Here is a 12639-nt window from a genome sequence, read left to right on the forward strand (position 1 = left end):
AAACTTGACCATGCATTGGCTCCCTCTCTCTCCTTCCCACCGGTTTTTGAAGGACAAAATAGAGAGTTTTTCTCTATTATTTTTCATTCATAATTCACACAATATTTCTAGTGTAAGAAATAAGAAAGCTCTCTAAAAAAACTAGAGAAATAAAACTCCAAACTTCTTCCTCTCTTAACCAAAAATGAAGAGACCAAAATAAAGATTTTTGAGTCAATTTTATTTAAAATTAATATTGTTCTAGTAATAATAATATTAATTTTATTAAGTTGTTACCTTGGGTATTATTCCTTGGGAGGGATTCTCTACTTGAATCCTGTGTTCATCCATTTTAGGAGAGCTCAAGAACAAGTAAGAAGGAGATCTTACTTGTGCCCAATAATCCGAAATATCAATGTAAGGGTTGATGATTTCTTCCTTATTTTCTTTATTGTTTGCATGCATAAGATCAATGTTTAATTTTATGACTAAATTAAATCATCACATATATAAATATGTATAGTAATGAGATATAGATTACTAACACTTTACTCTATGCAAATCATAAAATATGGATTAAAATCTCAAAATACGAAGTTTGGGCAAGTTCTAGAAAGAATCCGGGGTTGGTTTTTACCAAAATTTAGCTCAACAGTTCGACTTTTGTAGCAAAATTGGGACAAAGTTTCAAACTTGTATACTCAAAAGATGGAGTTTTAAGACGAATTTTTCGATGAGAATAGTAAAATATAGCACTAAGTATAGTAATACTAGCATTCCCTACCCTTTTCCAACCTTTAAAGATGCATTAGATGAAAGAAATCGAAAATTTGGGAGTAAACCCCAAAAATACGGGATTAATTACATCAAAATTTAGGCTCAAAATTGTTGTTTCTAGCATCAAATAACAAGGATTCAAGGGAGTTTTATCAAAATCTAGCAACTATAACACAATTTTAAAGCATAAAATTGAAATTTCAGAAATTAAAACACTACCATATGCTTCTAATTGCATCAAAATCAAAAGAAGGAAGTGAAATTACCTTGAATTAGTTTGCAAAATCAAATAAGTTGGATGAACTAGAACGATTTGGAAGAACAAAAGAACAAATTTGTCACCAAGGTTTTGTAAAGAGTAGAGTTTATGAGGGATTTGGAGTTGTGAATGAAGAAATAAGGTCTAAATAATGAGAAGGATTGAAAATATAAGCCCCGAAAATTTTTAAAGATCCCGTGTTCTGTAACAGTGGCACTCGATTGAGTGTCTGAGGTACTCGATCGAGTATCGTCTACTCGATCGAGTTTCGGTGTTTGGCATAATTGACATCTATTCTATTTCTAGCGAACTCGGTCGAGTAAGGTCTACTCGGTCGAGTACTCCCTCGTACTTTGTCGAGTAAGTCAAAAATGACCAACGGCTAATCATGAATTGATTGGTCGTTCCTGCAAAACAACAAATCACTCGAAGTCTAAGGCATACTTAGAACTCATCACTAGTTATCTCTTATACTAGTACTATCAACTACTTATCACTTGCATATAACAAAAGCATCGTAAACAATACATTATAACACTACTCTATTGCGTTCCATATTACATACGAATCTACTATTACGTACCTTAGCCCATATATCTACCCATAGCGGCAACGGTGTTCTATCTTATTCACATTCAAATCTAATCCTACAACGATAACATGCTCATACAATTTATCAAATACTGCAAATATATATACCAGCTATCAAACATACATTACGCCAAATAAGACCTTCAATAACGGTCAGATAATGCAATTACCGTTATTAAATAGAAACACGGAACCGTTATTGCAACGACTGTTGTTAAATATATACCACGGTTGTATAGAAACACGCGACCATTATATAACATCAATAACGGATCTATAATACCGTTATCACAACTCAAGAACCGTTATAAAACTGTTGTTAAATATGTTTATGGCAACGGGTATACTTTTAAGAAACCGTTGTTAAATATAAATAACGGTTTCAAACCCGTTCTCCTATTTTACTATTGACAACGGTTTAGTGGTTCCAAAACCGTTGTTAAATATTATCTATGATAACGGTTCATTTCGTTATCTTATTTAATTAAATGTCAAAATTTAACAACGGTTTTATTGCGTGTTAAACCGTTGTTATATTTATCAATTGACAACGGTATTTAACCGTTATCTATTTTTATTTATGAAACTTTGACAACGGTTCTTCTTAAATAAACCGTTGTAAAAGTTTTGAACTCGACAACGGTTATCGTTCGTTATCTTATATTTTTGGCGGTTTGAATGGGAGGGAAAAGATGTCAACGGTTATTTATCTAAATAAAATCGTTGTCAAATAATTGTTTACAACGGGTTGTTTCCGTTATCGCTTTTAATTATTTTTTTTTAAAAAAAATGATTTTAGCTTGTTCTAGCAAATTTCTTTGAAATGCTATTTTTTCAGCGTTTGTAGTATTCTTTGGAATGCTATTTTTCAAATTTCTTCTTTGAAAATATAGCATTCCAAGTGTCTGCTGCATCGCAAACATTCAATCCTGCATCAAAATATTACACCCCGTGTGATGTGACTCATATTTGAGCACATTTAGTCCCCGAATTAACCTCGTTCCCATGCTTTCTAGCATCTATTAGGGTCATTTCCTATCTTTAGTTCCCTATTTTGCATATTCTTTGAGGTTTTGTGTCCTTGGTAGGAGAGGATTGCTAGCCTTGCATTTACGGAGCAAAATGGAGCTAAATGGATCGCATCTAATGACCAAGCATCGAAGAGGAGACCAACACTAAAGGCCTAATCAAATAAATCAAGTGAATTGGGCAATGATGAAAGATCCGTGCGTCCTTAAGACAGTCCCCACGGATTGTTAGGTAGCCAAGAATAAGAGAAGAACCCTGTCCTAGGATCCGAGCGCCCCGAGCTCAGGACGAGCGTCCAAGACCCAGGATCCGGGCGTCCCGAGTCCCAGCTCGAGCGGATCCCCTTACAGACCCGAGCATACTTCAACCCAGGACACGCGTGTCCCTGGGGAGTAGCTACTCAGGCCGCGCATGTCCCTCGGGAGTTGCAAATTATCAAGCTTCTCTTAGGGTCTTAATCGTCATTTAAGCCCTTAGTAACCCTAATCCTTGTACTTAATTTTAATATAAATACCCTATTGTACTACCTAGATTAGCATCAAGCTTAGAATCAAGTACTAATCTCCTTCTAAATCTCTTAATTTAGTCTTAATCAAGTTGTAATACAAATTTTCAATATTAATCACATCTTAATATTTCCTTAATATCTCAATTGTTCTTAGTTTTAGTTGGATAATTAGAAGATTATTTGGAGTTTATTGGAGGTGATGTGACCATAATTAGAGCACATTTAGTCCCCGAATTAGCCTTGTTCCCATGCTTTTTAGTGCATATTTGGGTCATTTATTGTCTTTAGTTCTTTGTTTTACATATTCTTTGAGGTTTTGATCCCTTGGTAGGAAAGGAGTGCAAACCTTTCATTTTCATGGCAAAACGAGACTAAATTGATTGAATTCAATGACCAAGCATCAAGGAGAGACAAGATTAGAAGGCCTTTGTACATACTATAGTAGATGGGCAATGATGAGAAAAGATCCTTGCATCCCTGAGGAAATCCCCAAGGATTTTATGAAGAAAAAGGAAGAAAAGAAGAGGAAAGCAGACTGCCCAGCAATCCGTGCGTCTTCCCCAGAAGACGCCCGTCTCCACCACCACAATCCGAGAGTCTTCACCCCAAGACGCCCGGGCAGCAGCTCCAGAAGACGCCCGTCTTCACCCCAAGACGCCCGGGCAGAGACCACAGAATCCGCCCGTCCCGTGCTAAAGACGCCCGGATTCCAAGGCAGACCAATTTCGTTTCTTCAAGCTTCAAGAAAGATGCCCATCCTTCCAAAAAGACCGGCGTTTCCTTAAGTAGGGACTTAATCGTCATTTAACCCCTTAGTTAACCCTAATTCCTACACCTAATCCCCATTATAAATACCCCATTAGTCTAATTAGAAGAGCAGGTTCTTCTTAGCAATCTTTAGTGTAGTTAATATCATTCAAATCTCTCTTTAATCTTGTAATCAACAATTAATCAAATTTTAATACAAGTTTTATTTCCTTAATCTCTCTCTTGTTCATCCTTTATTTTGGGTAATTGATGATTATTTGGGTTATTATTGGGAGATTGACAACCTCTCAATCAAGCATCAAGTACTTCTTTTATTCTTTGCTTTATTATTGGAATCATTAGTAGGTATAATTCTCTAAATCCCCTTTTAATTATTGTTAATTACTTTCATTTATTCATCATGTTTCACTTTGTTGGTATGATTGACAACCTTGCTAGCATGTTCAACATAATAATGAGTGAGTAGTCACTTAGCTAGGGTTAATGGATAATTAGGGGAAACCAACATGGGGAATGATTCATGCTTAAATTAATATGCTTTCATGGTTTATTTGCTTGCTTGTTATGATCTCAACTCATGCACATGTTATGTTTGATGAAATGCGAGCCTAAGAATCCTTGCATTTTTTACCCATCACCTATCTTTTCAATGAGACTTGTAAGACATAAACCAACTCGAGTCTCATTAGACCATGCATGTTGTTGAGTAGGGAAGATTAAGTCGACTTGTAGGTGTTGTATAATCTAATCGATTCGGCTTCGGGACCCAAACTTTCCTAGGAGTGTAAGATATAAACCAACTCAATCCATCACAACAATAATTGCTTGCTTATAATTTGAGAACATGTTTGTATGATCAATTTCCATGAATCCCCTATGACCCCATGACACCCTAGTGCTTTTTATCAATTGTTTACAACCCTTTTAATTCATCTTGCTTGTTTACTTTCATTGCTATTTAGTTTAGTGACCTTCTACATCAAACCCCAATTGTGACACCCCTAAGACACCGCTAGTTGCAATAGAAATCTCATCTCAATTCCCGTCCCTTGGGATCCGACCTTTACTTGCCTCTTTACTAATTGTAGAGTTGTTTGTGAAGTTATAAATTGTGTTTTGGTCTAGGTGCTCCTAACGACAAGTAACCGAAAGATTTTAGTAATCACGACCAAAAATGGCGCTGTTGCCGGGGACGGTGTTAACTTGATTTAGATTTTCTTACATTGTTATTAGTTGTGTATTTCTTTGCCTTGGGGAAGTAAAACTCCTCAAGGTTTGTTCTAATTGTTTTCGAGTTGTTTGATATTTTGCATGTCTAGAAGGTCACAAGGTGACTTGTTACCTTTTGATCGTGAAATTGAGAGGACTTTGACAACCAATAGAAGACTTGCTAGGAGAACTTTGAGAGGTATTGGTGAGGTTGTATATATTCAACCAACTATTGAGTTCATCAACCCTTTTGCAAGAGAAGGTGAGGAGAACCCAACACAAAATCCAACACAAAATCAACCCACAATGCCTAAGTTTTCATCACATTCCGTACCCACCGAGGAGAACCTACCCAATGGTACTCCCACACCACAACATCTAACCGGAAATTTTATTGCCAAATCCGCATTTATCCAATTAGTCGAAAGAAGCCAATTAGGGGGGATGCCTAGTGAAGACCCTCACTCTCATATGGAGACCTTTTGCGATTATTGTGATGCGATTTCTCAAATCGGTGTAACTCAAGACCAAATTCGATGGGTCTTATTTCCTTTTTCTCTAATTGGCACCGCGAAACAATGGTTGAAAGGCCTTGATAAGGCTACTCTCGGAGTTGATTCTTAGAAGAAGTTGGCTCTAGCTTTCTACAAAAAGTTCTATCCACCGGAAAAGACTAACATGCTAAGAGCTCAAATTACGGGTTTTAAGCAAAGGGATGAAGAATCTTTGTATGAAGCTTGGGAGCGATCCAAAGGAATTTGTCGCTCATGTCCTCACCATGGACTTAGCGAGTGGTTCTTGGTACAACAATTTTGGAACGGTCTTTATGAAGATTCAAGGAACATTCTCAACATGAGATCAAATGGAATGTTCACCGAAGTTGATGACAATCAAACTTGGAACAAAATTGAGGAAATGGCGGTCCATAACTCACAATATAGTAGACCTCGCAAGGCTACTAGAGGAGGAAAGCATGAAGTGGACTCCATTTCTCAATTGGGTGCTCAACTTAGTGCTCACATTGATACCATCAATTTGAAGTTTGAAAAAGCTATGGCTAGACTTGAAGAAGCCTCAAAATCACCAAAGCATCATGTTAATGCCATGACGGCATCTTAATCAATCCCAAGTGGGATATGTGAGAATTGTGGAACTTTGGGACATGACCAAAGTGAATGTAGGGGAACAAATGAACAAGTGAATGCTTTCCAAGCATATAAAAGTGGTACCCCTTATTCCAACTATTACAATGAAAACACCAAATTCCATCCAAATCTCTCATACAAAAGCCAAAATGTTCAAAACACTCAACCAACATATACCCCACCTCCCATGAGAAACCAAAATCAAAGACCCTTTTACAACCAAAACCAAGGTTACCAAAATCAAACTCCATACAATCAACAAAATGACCAAGGTTTTGATGTTCAAAAAGCGGTCCTTCAAATGCAAAAGAATCAACAAGAGTTTTTCACTCAAATGCAAAAGGATAGTCAAGCAAAGGAAACCACCATCAACAACATCCTAGCTCACACCAAAATGTTGGAAACCCAATTGACTCAACTAGCATCTTCAAGCTCACAAAGACAAAGGGACAATTACCACCTCAAGGTAATCCCCCAAGACATGAAACGGTTAGTGCCATTCACTTGAGAAGTGGTACAAGGTATGAAGCACCGAAGAAGCAAGTTGAGGATGAAATTGTGGAAGCTAGTGACAAAGAAGAAATTGTGCAAAACTCCAAGGATGGGGAACCATCAAAAGAAGAAATTTCAAAGAAAAATGAAGACAAGTTCAAGGAGAAAGAGCCCATTGTGATTAGACTTTCTTTTCCAAGTCGTCAAACCAAGCCCAAATTTGATGACCAACTTGGAAAATTTATGGAAATTGTGAAGAATTTGGAAGTCTCAATTCCTTTCACGGAATTAATCAATCACGTGCCGGCCTATGCAAAATACATGAAAGACATTCTCACAAAGAAGAATTCGATCCGGAAGCTTGAGACTATCGCCTTCACTAAGGTGAGTAGTGCAATACTTCAAGGGAGTTCACCTCCAAAACTCAAAGATCCGGGAAGCTTCTCAATACCGTGTACCATTGGCGACACCACGATCAACAAAGCCTTATGTGATCTAGGGGCTAGTGTGAGTGTTATGCCGTACTCGGTGAGTAAAAGGTTGGGGATGGGAGAGCTTAAATGCACCAATATCACACTCCAAATGGCCGATAGATCGACGAAGACATCATTAGGGATATGGGAAGATGTTCCCGTACGAATTGGGAAATTTTTCATCCCGCTGGACTTTGTCATTGTTGACATGGAAGAAGATTCCAACATTCCAATCATTCTAGGAAGACCTTTCTTACACACCGCGGGTGCGGTGATTGATGTAAAACATTGAGAGCTCACTTTAGAAGTGGGAGATGAGAGCATAACTTTCAATCTTGACAAGACCATGAGAGCTCCCCATTTGCATGAACCATGTTTTATGATTGATCATTATAGCCGGAAGGATGATAGGAAGAAGTCGGAACTCCAATGGAAGAAGAAAATCGAAGATACTCCATTCAAAGAGCAAGTGAATTGTAACAAAGAGAGCTTGAAAAGCTCACCAAAGTCAAACAATGAAGAGGATGGCCTCATTGGCCAAGACAAGATAGTGGGAGAGTTGTCTCTATCAACTCAAGAGATCTTTAGTGATCAAGTAGATGAAGTTTGTGGTCTTTGGGACGATGAGTTTGAAGGGATTTTCAATCCTTATATTGGTAATGCTATCGATCAAGATCGACAACAAGGGCAAAGATCTATTGAAGATCTTTATCATGATAATGAACAAGCTTTTGATTACTTCTTCAAGGTGTTGAGCAACATCAACAACACCTTGGACATGCCCCCATGACGTCTCACTAAGGATGAGAGTTTGGTGGAGTCCTCCCTAAACCACCATTTGTAAATATTTCTAACTCCCTAACTCGCATTTTAATTCTCATATTGCATTTTTGTCACTTTTGGATTTGTATACTTTGATCAAGATAATTATCATTTTTGAGAGAAGTGAGGGAGGGACTAATGATTTCAATTAATGTGTAGTGCTTTAGCTTAGTGTGGGGATAGCAATTGCCTAGGCTATTCATGCCTTAGTAGTGCCCCCACAATGAAGAACACAGGATTTTGAAGAATGAAAAATGACACGGGATATGCAAGTACACGGATGGAACTGAATCCGGGTAAAAGGGGAAGAATCCGAGCGTTTTCATGAGAACCCGCCCGTCTTCAGGCAACCCGGGCGTATTTGTCAAAAGACGCCCGTCCTTCTGAGCTGAATTTTTGAAATTTTGGGACTGTTAACAAATCCGAGCGTCCTGCAAAAGAATCCGCCCGTCCTGCAAGAAAAGCCGCCCGTCTTTTTGGCTGAGAAAAACAAGAAAATTCACTGGAAAGGAATCCGCCCGTCTTCAGTGAAAGACGCCCGTCCCGCAGCTGAACAATCCGAGCGTCTTTGCTGAAAGACGTGTTGGGAAATGTGTCCTCAACAATAGTGCGATTACATGATTTAAATATCATTATTAAATCTCATTTTAAAGAATACAATTGGGAAGTAATATTGTTACTGTCAACTGGTCAACATATATCGGTAATGATTGGTCGACTAGAGTTTGACATTATCGTCGTGTGACGGTGGTGATGATTGACCCCCTAGGTCATACCTAAAGGGCAATACTCTTAATTGATTATTTGATTAATCGTATAACGTTACGAGTTAATTAAATTACTTGAAAATTGACGGACGATTTTGGAAGTAAAATTTACGTATCATATTGAAATGCGATCAAATGAGATACGGTCTGAGTAATCGAATTGTTTCATTACTCGGATGAAATTATTGTTTAAAGAAACAATCAAAATTGAATGAATTATTATAAATACAATCTGTTGTGATTTATAAATGGTAAAATATTTTGGCACAAGTAATTATGAAATTACTAAGTCGATTTTTGTATGTGACGTATTTTTATTAATACGTTGATTTTTAATATGTTAAAAATACATAACAAAATTTATGTCACATATGACATGTGACATATTGACAATTGACAAAAATAATATGGAATCCATATTACCAAGTGGGCCGAAAATTAGAGGGTTTATGAGCTAATTATATGTTGATTGTAATTAGTGGAAGGCATGATGATTACACTAGTCACTAGCCATGCAAGCCTATTGTTCATTGTGAAGAACAAGTTTTCCATGCATTGGCTCTCTAAAAAGCCTCCTCTTACACGGTTTTGGGGAAGACAAAACCCATGATGGTTTTCTCATATTTTACCTAATAATATACAAAATGTCTTGTATCTTCATTTTCATTCACTTGCTCATCCAAAAATTAGTGTTCTAAGAGAGAATAAAAATCCTCCTCTTCTTCTCTCTAATACCGAAAATATTCAAAGTGTTAATAATATTTTTGGTTCAATTTTCTACCTTGATTAATATTATACTAGTATTTGTAATATTAATTAAATTAAGAGAAGCCTTGGGTATAAAGCTTAGGGAGAGATCTTATACTTAGATCTTGTTCATCCATAAGGGAAAGCTCAAGAACAAGAGAGAAAGGTGATCTCTCTTGTGCCCAATATAACCGAAATCTACAATGTAAGGACATGATTTCTCCTCTATTTATATTATTGTTTGCATGCATAAAATCCGTTTTAATTTTATGACAAATTAATTTTAACATATATGAGTATGTTAGTATGTATATAGATCTACATTTCCTTCAATTGGTATCAGAGCCACGGTTGTTTGCATGCAAATCGGTTAAAAGTTTTTCCGAGTTATAAAGAGTAACATATAAAACTTGTAAATTTTGTGTTATTATGATATATCACGAAATTAATCCATGCATGTTAATATTTCTGGTCCTAAAATGTTTTAGGATATTTTGGTTAATTTTACGGATTTTTATTGTTCATATTTTACAATAATGGCATTTAAATATGATTTTATGAGTAAAAATGTCATTTTTGGTCTAAAAATAGCTATACTTCGAATTTTCACTTGGTTTTTGGATATGTTGTCACATATATTATTTTGAGATAACCTGTAAATTTTCATAATTTTTGGACTTGTTATGCTCGAAAAATGAATTTTTCATTATTAAATTCGGATTTAACTGAAAAATAGGTTAATATGAGTTAAATTTCGAATCTGGTCATAGAAAATTAATATGTTGTCACATGCAATTTTACAAGATGTGTGTAAAATAATTGGCTATAAAGAAGTCTTTTTGCATGATTTATGGATTTTTGAAGAAAAATAGCATAAATAGTGACATTATTGGTGAAAATTAATAAAATATAATCTATGACTTAGGAAAAACGTCTAATGTTGCATTTTATTATCTTTTTCAGATCTAAAATTGAAAAGTTAGTGAAAATAATTTTTCCATGTTTTTATGATTATTTTATTAAAAATCGATAAACCGCAACATTGTTTTTCCGGTAAATTTTCGAAATTTTTAACCTAAGATTTTGAACATTATGAGTGTCATGGAAATTTTCCAGAATGTTCATGAATTTAAATTTCAAATTTTGAATTTATTTGAAATTTTGTGATTTATTTGAAGTTTAATAGCTTATTTTTGTAATTTTGGTCCATTTATGAACAATTTTGTATATAAAAGTTAATTATGGTCAAATTATTAGTGAAGACTATATTTTGAGTCCTAAGAGGTTAGGGTAATTAACTTATGCATAAATATGAGTTTATGCATTTTTGTGATTATAAAATGTTGAAATCACGCAAATCCGTAAAAACCGAGTAATATACGATATTGGCTAATTGAAAGGCGATTTAGCATAAAAATTGAGCATGTTCATACATATTATAATGCTGCATTTTTCTTTATGATTGTCATAATTTTAATTTATGTAATTTTACTTAGTATGGCCTTAGATTTTAATTGGTATTTCCCGAAATGTATGGGAATATCGATTCGGTTGTAATTTTTATTGTGATCTCGTATCACCGTTTTGTAATTTAATAGATTTATTTTATTTTAGTTACAAATGTATAATAGGAAATTATGTAATTTATTATGTAATTTTATTCATTCCGGAGATCCAAAAGACGGATTTCTTCAAGAATGGCGATACATAAAGACGGTGTTACCTCGAGATGCGTGCCACAACCGAAGTTCAAGGGACCAATGGAGTTGGTTTCCGAATATGTAATAGATTAATAGTTTTTCTATTTTAGGAAAGGCCATACTAGGATTTATTTATCTTTATGCTTGCATTTTATTTTATGTCACATGCATCGCTAAATCGCCATAACTAAAACATGCATTGTCTTTTTTATCGAGTTTATCGACCGTGTCAATTATAATTATCGTAGTTCACCGCTTTAGTTCACTTAAAACGTGATAGATAATAAATTGACATGACCTCTCGCTAAAACAAACAATTGAGACATAGCCTTACCAAATAGTAGAAACCATGAAAACCTATTTCGCGAGGGAGTGCACTCGGCCCTACCGGGGTACAAACCTTGTTACGTAGGGGAAGTGGGTGATGAGTGTTAATCCACCGAGTTCATGTTAATGAGGGTTTCATCGGCCATACCGTGCCCAAGTTGATGTGGATTTGGATCATGGACACATTTATTCGAAATTTGGATTGAGCTCAACGGAAGTATTCGCGACCGGAGTTGCATGTGTTCCGGGCTATAGATAATTATTAGAGTAATTTTATCGACCAAGAGTTCTAAAAGTAGAATCGATTAAAATGTTAATCCACCGAGTTATATTGATAAGGGTTTCATCGGCCATACCGTGCCTAAGTCGATATGAATTTGGGTCTTGGAATCATTTATCACAGTTGGGTAGAGGTCACTATGTAAATGCTATACTTGTTTACAAGTATTAATAAAACGATAAATGTTAAGTTTTCCATTATTCCGTTATCATATTGTTCTATTTCTTTACCACAATTCATATACGATATAATTTCGATTTTGATTCAAATCTCCATTAAAACATCGTAACTAAAGACAAATATGAATTTGCTTCTAAAACCTCATATTAACCATTGCTAAGGATCTCTTGTAAAGAGTATATATTAAAGTTATTCATTATCAAACAGGTTTTTGATTCTTGACTAACACTTCTACTTACAATGGATTATGTTTCATGTACTTAAATGAATTAAGTACATTAAAGCGATAAATTGTTTTGGTAATTAGTTTTGTCAGAATTCGTAATTGACCAAAAATATCGCAACCACTTCAATGAAAGTTTTAAGACTAAAACGAACAAATGAAGAGTGATCTTCATGAATTCAATTTTGCTTCTCAAAGCAAAGACTCATTGAATTAAGTGGGAGCATTCTCTTAAACCGTTAAGATAAGGACGAGGTTAAAGAAGTAAAATTAGAATGGAATTGATACAAGGTAATGTTAAAGGTAAAGTTGTTGAGAATAACGATACTAAACCTATCAATCCCGACCGATAAAGTTTCCATT

General features: G+C 35.4%; 1 non-coding gene across 1 annotated transcript; it reads right to left on the bottom strand.

Moving 5' to 3' along the window:
* Positions 1-5798: 5798 nt before the first annotated feature.
* LOC141650785 (small nucleolar RNA R71) lies at positions 5799-5905 on the bottom strand. Its single transcript, XR_012546800.1, has one exon. It is a non-coding gene; the product is annotated as a small nucleolar RNA R71 (small nucleolar RNA).
* Between the last annotated feature and the right edge of the window lie 6734 nt (positions 5906-12639).

This window comes from Silene latifolia, chromosome 3 (genome assembly GCF_048544455.1).
Source record: "Silene latifolia isolate original U9 population chromosome 3, ASM4854445v1, whole genome shotgun sequence".
Lineage (NCBI taxonomy): Eukaryota > Viridiplantae > Streptophyta > Magnoliopsida > Caryophyllales > Caryophyllaceae > Silene > Silene latifolia.